Source organism: Lepisma saccharinum, chromosome 6 (genome assembly GCF_977018435.1).
Source record: "Lepisma saccharinum chromosome 6, izLepSacc3.1, whole genome shotgun sequence".
In the NCBI taxonomy this organism is placed as follows: domain Eukaryota; kingdom Metazoa; phylum Arthropoda; class Insecta; order Zygentoma; family Lepismatidae; genus Lepisma; species Lepisma saccharinum.
Genome location: NC_139234.1, coordinates 25,641,438 through 25,654,578, shown reverse-complemented (window position 1 = coordinate 25,654,578; position 13,141 = coordinate 25,641,438). Strand labels below are relative to the sequence as shown.

The window sequence follows — 13,141 nt, the reverse complement described above, 5'->3', positions numbered from 1 at the left end:
AAGCAGAATTCACACTGTTGTAGAAAACGCCTTTTGTTGTTCGGAATAGGGGTTGGGCACTTTAGTGTTTACTGCTTCGGTTCTTGTCTGTGACATTTACAGGAACGTCCATCCTCTTTTGATATGTAAAGAATAAGGTGAACAAAAATGGGGCACACAATTGTGGACACTACAAGTGATTTTTTTTGTCACCTGCTCTCGTTACACACACTCACTTCACAGCAGACACGACACAACTAGTGAACACTTTGGAAAAGGCGTCTTAACAGCACCAAGGTTAGCTATGCACAGCTCGCGCGTCCTGTTGAGGGCGGGGAACGGGGGGAGGCAGGAACAATATCAACAGCAGACACACTCGTCTCAATTATCAGTTCTTTTATGTCGGCAGTTCCAAGTGTATTCTCCATGAAGAAGGGCCCCGCTCTTCTTTTTTTTCTTTTTCAGGTAGCCAGGGACAAAAGGGGGAGGGGAGGAGGTTTGTTGTAAATGAAGAGATCCTTCAAGACATTTGCGGCCAACGATTGTCTATCCTGGAAGACAGAGGCTTACATGATAATTAGCCCCTCGAATGTTGTTTAAACTTGCCACATTTTACTCCTCTCGGTTTGTGAGAGAACGCACGCTCTCTTCTTAAGACAACACCCATTTGACTAATCCCTCCACCACGCACCATCTCTCCCTGCGTGCAGCTTCTTCCTTTTTTGGAATATTTTCAACGCACATCCAAGTAGAGTGGTTTGTCTTGCAAAGTTTGCCAAACTACTCAAGAAAGCTGTGTTGCGCCCGTGAAAGAAGAAAGAAATGAGGAAGGGGGGGAATGGGGAATGCACGAGAGGTGGAAAGAAAAGGAACAGGTGCTGAGTTCATTGTTGAAGAGCAACTGCATTGTTCCCGAGGCTCGATTTGTGAAGTCGTCATCCATTTAGTGCCTTTTGTTGGACTTTGTGGGTCGTGGGTGTCTCTTGACGAGATTGGTAAACGGCCCCGTGTGTACACATGATGTTTGAGAAGTAGCACAGGTGCATGGGTTTGTTGTGGGGGAGGCCCAGCTTCAAACACCCCCCCCCTCTTCCTCCTTTACGCCCTCCACAGTTTGACCAAATGTAAATGTTTGCTTATTAGGCCCATCCTTGCAACCGCCGTCTTGCCACGGAGAACCAAGAGACGAGAGAGAGACAGAGAACCACAATCAAACAACCACAATTGAGCTTCTTCTAATGTCCATCTTGCCCAAACTTCACTCACACACACAGTCTCTCAAAACATTAATGGAACATGTGTAATTGTTGAACCGAAAGCTTTGTATTTACATATTACTTCATTCGCTTTCGCAGCCTGTAGACAAAAAAAATACCACTCGCGAAACAAAAACCGAAAAAAAAAAATTGTCTGTTATTCTTTTTTGGTCGAATAAATATCTCGGAGTCTCAAGGTACGTCTCGCAAACATTATTACGCCCCGAAGACATTATGAGAGTCCGCGTGTGTCAATATACATGTGTGGAAGAATCGGTAGCGCTTGCTCACAAGAACCTAGAGCATGTATACATGCATGTGTAAACATGCAATCGCACGGCAACCGTAGAGGACTCGGGCCAGTTCATTCCAATTAGAATTATGATGGTATCTAGCGACCAGCTGGGGACAAAAAGGTCTTGGGCGCTTCATGACTTTCTACGAAGGAATATACCTCCGACGTTTGTCAACAGAGCGACTTGCTTCTTGGCATTTCCCCCACCGGCACCCAGGGACAAAAATCGATGGACAATATTGAAGACGTTTGGCAGCGTCCACCATACCAGTAGGGGCCAACTCAATCAGCATGAACACGCACTTTTTTTTATCATCAAAGCGACAATGTTTCTGTACTTGAGAAACGCATATCAGTGTGTGTAAGTAATGTGTTACATACTTTTACACGGCCCTTACTATAGCAGATGCTTCTTCATTTGGTTGCTTGTGGGCCTCCCCCATGGCGCAGTGGTAGCATCGTCGCCTTGTAGTCAAGGAGTCCCGGGTTCGATTCCCAGTGAAGGCACATAGTGGTTCGGATCCCACTTTAAACTGTAGGTCCAGTCCCGATTAGCCTTACTGTGCATAAAGACTGTACCTGACACCTGATCTCGTTCTCTTGTCTCATCAAGATTTATAAACAAGCGCTTCGTTCTCGATTGGAAACATATAGCATAAAAACATGTACAGTGTGTCACAGCATAAACTTTCACAGTGCATACGTTACAATAAAAATACAGACGCCGAGGAAACCTTTCCAAAAATCGAGACGAGACAGAGACGTTGTGATCAAAACTATTTTTTATAAGCTTACATCTAACTCATTATTTATACGTAGATAGGACAAATATTTTGTTTATAGTAATTGCTAAATTAGCCCATTTTCAGAGAGTCTGTGCTGCGTGGTTGCATACGCTCCGGATAAAATTTCGCTTTCCGAGGGTTTGTGGTGCCGAAAAGAGGTGTCAAACAGGAAAGCAAAGAAGAAAAATTGTTTACCTTCATGTTTTCTATGTATTGTCAACCACCGTGACGGAGTGATTATCACACCGCGCTATGACGACAGAGATCCGGGTTCGAATCCCGCCATGAGCATGGGTGTTCTTTATGAGTGTCTCTTCATCAATTTCAGCATACCATCACTCATCCTCATCTCCGCGATGAGCCAAAAGAGGCAGAAAAGCGAAGTGATATAAACCAAATCAATCGAGATGTGAATGGATCAGTGGTTTTACAACTCCAGAGTGACAGATTTTCCTCACCCACGAGACGAGAGGAACCCACAAACTTGGTTTAGAGAAATCATGACTCGACCACTGAACTTGCCTGACACCAAATCTACAGCGAACCCTTATATGAATCACCGGATACCAGTGGCGGCGATTGGGTTCCAAATCTAGGGGAGTCAAGGTGCAAAACGTGGGGGGGGAGGGAGGGGGGTAGGACAGTTTACATTCCCTTTGTACATAAGGTTCGGCATAGTGCAAGGGGTAAAAGTGGCAAAAAGTGGGGGCAACTTCCCCCTAATCGCCGCCACTGCCGGTGACGAAGAGACAGGGCACGATTGTCTCCAATTCCAATTTACCTGGATCTACAACCTCAGCCGTGAGAAGAGGAGTTTGCATATTAGCAGGTGCAACGTTACCTCCCATTATTACTGCTTCTTCATTATTATCATTGGAGGTGTGGTGCGTAAGCCAAGTGGTCCATTCTTGGTATCCCGCTTTAACTCAAAAGGACGCGCCCTTCTGCTGTAGTCCTTGGCGACCAAGAAGCACTGCGGCATGCAGCGGAGTACCACACAGTCTGAGACAACGTCGCCATTATCTCATCTGTTTCGCATGCGTGCACTTGTGAAAACATAACATGTATTTCTTCGTGTATTTTTAGATATTAGCTCTGTAAGGTCTGAAGGGTCTTTGTCCAGTTCAGAAGATTCCAATATTGCGATTCCGAGAACCACGGCTGTTTCTTTTAACATCTGTTTACCTGCTTGGGTCTGGTTTCTGAGGATCTCTCATCCTTGTATGATGAGAATGGGATAATACTCTGCTTACATCCGACCGGATCTATCCGTCGAACGTGTTTAGTTTATCTGCATAAAGTTTCCCTAAACACGTCCTTGTCTGTGCCGAGAGCACTTTAATTCATTAAAATTATTATATTATCCACTACAGTGCTCCAATGAGCCTTTTTTGCTCGAGCGGCAAATAGTTCGCACGGGCAACGATAGATGGCACACAGAATTGATACTTCTTCCGCTTGAGCGAAAAACGACCGAACTCAAGAACCCTATTTGCAGTGATCCGCCGTACACTATAAGTTTACGTCTACATGCGTTGTATACACGTAATCTAACGTAGATTACATTTGGTTGTGGTTTATATAGACTACGTAGACAATCTAAAGTACATTAGAAATAATTTTGAAGTCTTTCATGAAAGGAAAGTGACATTTTCAACTATATTTGTTCCTAACGAACTGACAAGAATCTTATTTACAACAAAATTTCTCTCTTCTCTTCTACAAACTTTGAAAATAAAATCGTATGCAAATGAAAACAACAGATGGCAGTCGTGAGGCAAAAGTAGTCCTTTTCCCAGAAAACGCTAAAATATTTCCTACGTTAGGCTTTTTCCCCAGGTGAGAAATTGTTCGAAATTGAAAGGAAAATTATGAAAGGTTTTTCTCACACATTAGCAACTTATACGCAGTATAATTTTGTTTTACTTCTACAGCGGCCTTACCTAAGTTTTCACCTTTCGTCTTGTTGTTTACATAGATTACGTTATCTACGTGTAAAAAATAGTCTACGTGTAGAATGTAGACTATTGTTGTTTACACGTAGACGCACATTAGTACAAGTATTTCCGTAATCTGTCTATAGTATTGGGCCCTCAAATAAGGATCGTGAAGTAAAAGACGAAGTGAAATTGAATAATAAGTAAACATCATCATCTCCATGTTAAAATGCAGTTTTGTGTGAAAATGAAATAAATGATTATGGGCTGAAACTGCTTAGGCTGACATTTTATGTTTTTCTTGATGTTATTTTATTGTCACATTGAAATTATGTTCGATTGAATGTTATAACTGCATTTTATTATTTCGCAGAATATTATTTTCCAGTAAGTGAAAAATGATGTACACGTGCTTCTTGCATTGTGATACGATTTTGTAATTGCTTAGGCAGGTCTGTCAGCATGTGTATCCATTTTACGTTTCGGTCTGTAGATGTTGAATACTTTCATCTATAATGTATTTGATTCTTACATAATATACGGAATTATGATTCGAACGACTTTGAGCGAGCGAAAGTGGTCCGATGCAGTACTCTATTATCTACATTTTATCGAAAAAATATATTTACTGTATTGCTTATGAAAAGGTTACAATAATTCCTATTGATTTGATCTTTTGACTACCACTGACAAACAGACAAATCGATCAAGATAGCAAATACCCTACTATACCAGTACATGGTTTTTCTTTCAGTTTAGGAAAATACAGGGTATGGATGAAATAAAATGGATGTGAAATATTTTTGGTCAAAAGTAATTGCCTGAAATATTGTATACAAAAGACTGAAAGGTGGGAGTTTTATTTTTATACAATACTAACAGTTTGGTACAGTTTTCAGTTTTCTGCATGGCCTCCATCTAAATTCATTCCACGTCAGGTGTAACATCTCTGGGGTGATTCTGTCGAAAGCATGTGTGATTTTGAGTTTCAAATCATCAATGCGAAGAAGTCTGGACGGGTTAAATCTGGGGAGCTGGGAGGCCAAGTAATTGGTCCACACACATCTAGCCCGTTGCTGGTTCGCAAACGCCATTTTAACAAAAACGAATCAGTTCAAACTTCATTGTCCTACTATCACATTTACGTTTCTATTAATGTTTTATTTTATCCATACCCAAATGGATAACGCTGTATATCTTTGTATTTTCGGAAGTTTCCAAGTAATCGACAGATATTGTTTGGGTCGATTGTTGACATGCACGGCCGAACCAATCAGGGAAATTTTCTACAAACACATTGATAGATATTTTATGTACCTTTCGGCACACCACGTTACATGCTTGTAGTTTTATTTACTTCTGAAATATCGAAACTTTAACATAAATCGATTGTTTTACTTTCGATTGTTTGACTATTATTGACATTTAGATCTAGTTCCTTATTCTGATTTTAAGTTAGTATTAGATACATGTTTTTCGTCCACCGAATTTTATATTTCCACCCTTTTGAGAAATCATTACTTATCTATTAGTTTCCATTGATGACTCCAACACTGTGAGGGGAAGGTCAGTCAGGAATATAAATATCGTATGAAGTTGTCATTTCGTATCTCTTTGATATTGATGAATTTCGAATTTGTAGCTTGATTGGTTGATTAATATGTTGTTTTAAGTCCACTTTATGCACAGTAAGGCTAATCCGGACTGGACATACAGTTTTTTAAAGTGGGATCCGAACCACTTGTGCCTCCACCGGGTATCAAACCCGGGACCCCTTGATTACAAGGCGACGAAGATGCCACTGCTCCATCGGGGAGGCCGTAGCTTGATTGGTTTCGGAGTTATCGCAACACTGATGGTCATACTGGCAATGTTGCCAAACGTGATGCGCATAAAAGAGCTAAATTTCACCTTAAATGGAGTTAAAACTGTCAATAGCGAAGAATAGGACAATGGGAAAAAAATGTTATTTTTTTTTTTTTTTTTTACATTTGTTAAGTCTTCAACTTCTGAAAATTTTGAATCATTAAGTTTGCTTGTTTCCGAAATACTGACATGCTACATTGCTTAAGGGGAGGAGTTACAGTTACGCGCCACGTGTGCATTTATTTCAGTATCGCCCGAATGGGCACTGATACTAAAATAAACCCTGGGTGTATCCAAGAGTATGAATTTCTCTCCATGTTGCAAGTGGAAGCGTTTTTTAGGCTAATTATTAAGCTGGACACGATGTTTGAAAAATATGATGAATAAGAATTTTCGGAATCCCATGTATTCCTTGTGGGGAATCAACTTCAACATCAAGTTACGGCTAATCAAATAGAAGTTTCGACTTTTCCGCTCATGAAATGCATCTTCAAGCTGCCTTCTTTTCTTTGATATATTTTTTTATTCCATCGGAAGTTTGATATTCCCAAGAGAACAAATCAAATAATACTCCCATAAGCCCAATGAATTTCTTCTTCCCTCCTACGGTCACCCTGGCAGTGTTGCCAAACCTGATGCGCATAAAAGAGCTAAATTTCACCTTAAATGGAGTTAAAATGGACTTTCAAGGAGCTAGATTTATGAAGGCTGGATAAAGTTTTCTCTAGGGTAATGTTAGTTGTAAAAGGGGTGGGGCGCTGCTACGAGGGTCACTATTTATATTTTGAGCCTAACAATGAAAAAAAACAGGAATTTGGCATTGAAAACTGCTTTATTGTTTTTCGAAGTATTCTCCTTTATGGTCAATACACTTTTGCATTCCTTTGAACCATTTGTCAAAACAGTTTTTCCAATCTTCTTGAGACACCTCCATAATATGGTTTTTGAACGCATCAACGGCGTCTTCCACCGACGAAAATCGTTGTCCACGCAATTTATTCTTGACATTCGGGAACAAGAAGAACTCATTGGGTGCCAAATCATGACTGTACGGCGGATGACCCATCAATTCGATTTTTTGACTGTTCATAAAGTCGGTTCTTAAACGAGATGTGTGACAGCTGGCATTGTCTTGATGAAGAATGATCCAACGGCTTTTGTTTGTTTTCCGTATTTAACCGAAGACCTCTGGCAAACAAATTGTTGTGTACCATTCAGAGTTGACCGTTCTACGTTCATCTAAAGGCACAGTTTCCACATTACCAGTTTTCCCGAAAAAACAGGCGACCATTTGTTTCGATGTGCTTCGAGCGCGAACAACTTTTGTTGGATTGGGTTCATCTTGAAACACCCATACAGTCGACTGCTGTTTACGTTCCGGCTCATATGCATATATCCATGATTCGTCACCTGTTACAATCTTGTATAAGTCTTTTGAAGCACCACGATTGTATTTATTGAGCATTTGTTTGCACCAATTGACGCGAGCGTCTTTTTGAGTTTTTGTCAAATTGTGTGGGATCCAACGAGAACATACCTTTCTCACAGCTAAATGATCATGTGATATTTTATATATGCTGGTGGAACTAATGCCTATGGTTGCCTCAATCTCACAGTATGTCACATGACGATCTTGCAGTATTAGGTTTTGCACAGCATCAATGTTTTCTTGAACAACAACTGATTTTGGACGACCTTCGCGAATCTCGTCGGTGAGCGAATGGCGGCCACGATTAAATTCGTTATACCAGCGTTTCACAGTGGCAAAGGATGGGGCTTCATCGCCAAATGTGGAAGTAAGTTGATCGATGCACTCTTGTCTTGATAATCCACGTCGAAAATCGTAAAATATCATCGCACGAAAATGTTCACGAGTTAATTCCATTTTATTGTTGTCGCGCAATCTCCAAGGCAACATAAGCAACACAAATGAAGCTATTGACAAAACATTTGAAGTACGTTATGGTCAATAATGCCAAACGATTAAGTGCAAACGTCAAATCGCGCCTAACTTCAATCAGTGTTGCCAAGGCTCAAAATATAAATAGTGACCCTCGTATTACCGTTAACTCTAACTCACCATCTAGATCCGGCGGCATCAGCCATCTCAATAATCTACCGATGGTCGTATGAAATCGAAAATAAAGGACTCCTTGATAACAATATTATGCCAATTTCACGTCAACACGGCGCTATAAAAAAAAAAGTAGCTGGGGATATAAGTGAGAGTGGGGCGACGCAGCCAATATAACAATATCACGTTTCGTGACAAATGTATGTATAATCATGCCAAAAGTTAGTATATGTGAGCCGGAACCAGTGATGGCATCATAGTGGGGCACGGGGGCAGGCGCTCCAGTTCGCAAGGTGGCCGCGGTGGCTCAGTCGGTAACGCGTCTGACTACCATGCTAAAGGTCCCGGGTTCGATCCCCGGCCGGTTCAAATCCGGGAACTTTTCTAACGGTGGAAGCGGCCCCGGCGCCTACCCAGCGTCGAATAACATGGGTACCTGGGGGAAACCCTGGGGGGTAAAGGCGGTCAGGGGCGTGATGCTGATCACATCACCCCCACTCACGACCGGATCAAGAAAGTGTGGGGCGTTATCCCCACACCCCCTATACGCCTTCATGGCGTGGTGCTAAGCACAGGGGAACACTTTACCTTTTTACGAGTACACGAAAGAGCCAGATCTGGCTCCAAGAGAGCTAAGTTGGCAACACTGCCACGGCTGGGTAGAGCTTGGGAAGAGCCCCGTGGAAACTGTCCCGCGTGCCCTTATTCGTGTCCACCAATAACCTCAAGATGACGTTGGTGCTATCTTTACCTACAAATAGAACTGCTCGATACCCTACAGTTGCATCCCCACTAGTCCAGCAAGAAAATGGTATTGTTCGAACCCTTCATATAATCACATTCCTTAGATGCAGATGTAACAACGATAGCGATCGGTTCTTCAAAGAGTTTGTACTTTACTGCTACACATTGTTTCTCACCGTCACCGGATTTTATTTTCTCGGTACGTTTATCTGTGGTATAAAGTAAAGTTCTTTTTATTGCATGTTTCATATTTGTACATTTTCAACGATCAGAGATATTTGCATTTTCCAGGATCTTACAGCAAATAATCTCCCTGTATTATCTCTCTATACTCTTAAAATGAAAACAAATTGACTGAGAATGAATACTGGGGAGGGAGGGGGACACAAAGGGTAGTTTGGCCCCTTGAGGTATTTTGCGCAGCAGAGAGTGTCTTCCCCCCCCCCTCAACGCCTATGCACGCAGAGATCCTGCTGCAGAAGTGTGTCAGATTTCCCTTCTCCACCAACAAGAAAGCTTTGTGCGTGGTACCATACGCAGCGCACAACGCACTATTACCTTGCAGTAGCAGCAAAGAGCGCGTGTTGGTAATTTATTTGACATCTTATTTGTCACGGCAATGATTTCCAAAAGGGGACGTTATCTCATGTGCAAACTCTCCCTTTGCATCTCCGGGTCTTTTCTTTCCATCTTTTTTTTCTTTCTTGCTTCCTTTCTTCTTCCGCTGCGGCTTCTTACAATAGGATGTCACTTGTTGATCGTCTTTCCCACGGCCTGCCAGCAGATGTTCGGGAGCCCCATTGTCCCCCTCTCACAATTGCCTTCAGCTTCCATTCTTCCAGAGAGAGGGGAGAGGTGGAAGATAAGATTCTCCTGCTCCTTGTTCCTTTCACAGCATCCCTCCCTCGGGAGAGGGGAGCTCCTGGAATGCCGCAATCTTTGACCGCATGTAAAAAGACGCGTAATAAAATCTGACACTTTTAAATTCTTCCCTTCACGACAACGCGCGTACGCACACAAACACGCATTGAAGGTAATGAAAAATTGCTCGACTACATCAACTTTTATGTAGCCTGCCTTACAAGTAAGTCTTCACTGTTCACGTGAATGAAAGTAAGTGTTCGAAAGTAAAGCGTTTCTTTAGGCTTTTTACGAATAGTATTAATTTGATATTGGTTGCAACACACTTACTGGTTTAGGCTCACTAGCTCAATAATGTCATTCAGGCTGAGATACATTGTATTAGCCATTATCTTGCATGTAAAAGGGATAATAATTAAATACTGATTTAGGGATATTATCCGAGACGATACAGGTCTCGGTTTCATCTCGAAATTCGAGAGTCGAGACCTAGATGACCTTTTAGAAATCGAGATGAGAACGAGAATTAGTATGAGACACCGGTCTCGTGTCACTACAATGTATTCAGACATACTAAGCGCAAATCTACCTAATTATTTATAGATACGTCATGCACTATTGTGTTTATCGTAATTTGAAAGATAATACACGAGTGGCAACTTTGAACCATCGAAAGTAGTCCATGCACCTAGTGTTCGAACCGTCGAAACCAAGCGTTAAACAGAGAAATATTACTTCTACACGCTGTGAAAGTTTGTGCGGTGACCCGTTGTCACCGTTTATTATCATTATTATTGATCTTAATACGGTTACAATTAAGCCATACATCCGGCACCCGTGACAAAGTGGTTAGCACATCGTGCTACGACGCCAGGGGTCCCGGGTTCGAATCTTGGCCAGGGCATGGGTGTTTGTGAGTGTCAATTCATCAATTTCATCACTCATTCCCATGTTCGCAAATTAGCTAAAAGTGGCACGAGAAGCGAAGTAAAATAAAGCAAATGAATCAACCAATCAAAACCCCGCTATACAGAAATACCTTTGCACATTATTAATGCTAATAATGGCGTACAGTAAGAAAGAAAAACTGTACAAAAACTATTTGTAAGAAAAATAGAAGAGAGTATACGAAAAAATATAATGTTACGTAGTAGTAAGGTAAGATAAAGAAAAATAGGGTGTAATACGAGGGTTGTTAGAAAAGTTTCTGCAAACTACCACCAACAGTGGTGCTAGTCTTCCACTATTATAAAAATTCGGAAGAACAGACCTTTTTTATGTTTAAATTATCTTTGATTGTTTGTTTAAGCCTATTCGTTTATTTTTCACAGGTGTTTGAAGAAGTAATTTCGTGTGAGAAATGGAAATTCACTTGAACACTTTCGGGTAATGATTTTTTATGATTTCAAATGTAGTTTAACACCGAAACAATGCATCGAGCGACTTCATTTGGTTTTTGGGGATGAAGCACCATCCAATAGGACTGTGCACGATTTTGCATGGTCTTCTGAACGTACGGAAACTTTCAAGCCGTTGGATCCCACACAACTTGACCGAAGCTCAAAAACAGGCTCGTGTAAATTGGTGTAAAGAAATGCTCAAAAAATTCAACCAAGGGAAGTCAAATTTGGTGTACTACATCGCTACAGGGGACGAAACTTGGATCTAAACACCAATCCACTCTTTGGGTGTTTCAAAGTGAGCAGAAACCAACAAAAGTTGTTCCTTCGAGGAGTGCTGCCAAGCAAATGATTGCTTGTTTCTTCGGTTATACCGGACATGTGGCAACATTAGCTTTAGAAGATCGAAGGACTGTAAATGTTGAGTGGTACACAACAATTTATTTGCCAGAGATCATCAATGAATTGCAAACCCAAATCGTCGCATTATTCTTCACCACGTCACGACAACGCCAGTTCCCACTCAGCACACCAAACTGTTGATTTTTGTCCAGTAAAAATGTCGAATTAATGACTCATTGTCCGTACTCACCTGATTTAATACCAAATGACGCCTTTTTTTATTCCCACACATGAAAAATAAAATGCGTGGTGAGCGATTTGTGTCGCCTGAAGCAGCTGTTGATGCATTCCGAACAGCGGTTTCTGGGGTATCAGCTTCAGAGTGTAAAAATGCTTTCAAAATTGGTTTGAGCGTATGCAAAAGTGTATCGATCTTAAGGGTGAATACTTTGAAAAACAATAAAGCCATTCCCAGAATTTCACATGTCTTTTTCATATTGATTGCAGAAACTTTTCCAGCAGCCCTCGTATATGTATATTTTGTCTGAAAAGGAAACGGAAGTATAAAGATGTGTTGGTGTGAAGTTTTTATAGAAAAAGTTATTCGTGGGCTAAGGGTGAATCTTATAATGTGTGTATGTACATTATTAACAAGGGGAGAACACTGAAACAATATTAACGGTTTCTGACTTCAGAATCTACAGATGTGAATGTAGAAGGCGGCAGAACCGTGCTTTGCTGAAACAGGGTGGCCACTATAAGACCAAGATAAAATTCAAGTATAATTCCCGGTTTTCAAAGACGAATCTCCCAAAAAATCAAGGGCACAAGCAGTCAGTCCTTTTCTCTATTTCAAACTAAAATATGCCTAACCAACTTCAAGATATCTTATCTTGCTTGAATCTTCTGTGTGTCAAGTAGGTTTTTCTGACAAAATAAGCGGATTGAATTCTGTATTATTTTCCAAGCAGCTTTCTTCCCCTTCCTCTATAAAAATAGAAGCGAAACTGTGAGAATCTTGCTTCAGGCATTTATATAAATATGTATAAATTCAAAGGGGTTTGGATTGATTGATTGATTTGCTTTATATTACTTCGCTTTTTGAGCCACTTTTGACTAATTTAAGAAGATGGGGATGAGTGATGATATGATGAAATTGATGAGGCCGGGATTCGAACCCGGGACCCCTTGCGTCGTAGCGCAATATGATAACCACTCCGCGACGGGTGCCGGCAATGGGGTTTGGATAAATAGCTACAATTTTTCACGTCAACGAAGAAAAATTCACGCAGAATGCACATATAATGGTGCCAATAATTCAAGCATAATTTCCGGAATTCAAGGAATTCCCGGTAAGTAGCCACCCTGTGAAATTCATTTTGACCATCGTCGGGAGTGAATTGCAGGTTACCGTTGCTTGGTCGGAGAACGACTTCTAACTAAATCTGTTTCGTTTGGTTTGGAGGTCTATATGGGAGGACGATATGATGCTTCGGGTACTGACACCAGAGCTGAGCTTAAGCCTATGACGTAACAGAGACAATTTATGTGCACTATGGAATACGTCATTCAGGTAGATAAAGGGGGCGTCTGAAAAAGACG

The 13,141-nt window shown here is 41.2% G+C and overlaps 1 protein-coding gene across 2 annotated transcripts in view; it reads right to left on the bottom strand.

Annotated features, from left to right (window-relative positions):
- The window catches only part of Sox102F (transcription factor Sox102F), a 599,620-nt gene that overhangs the window by 529,315 nt on the left and 57,164 nt on the right, over nucleotides 1-13,141 (bottom strand). The window lies entirely within an intron of this gene.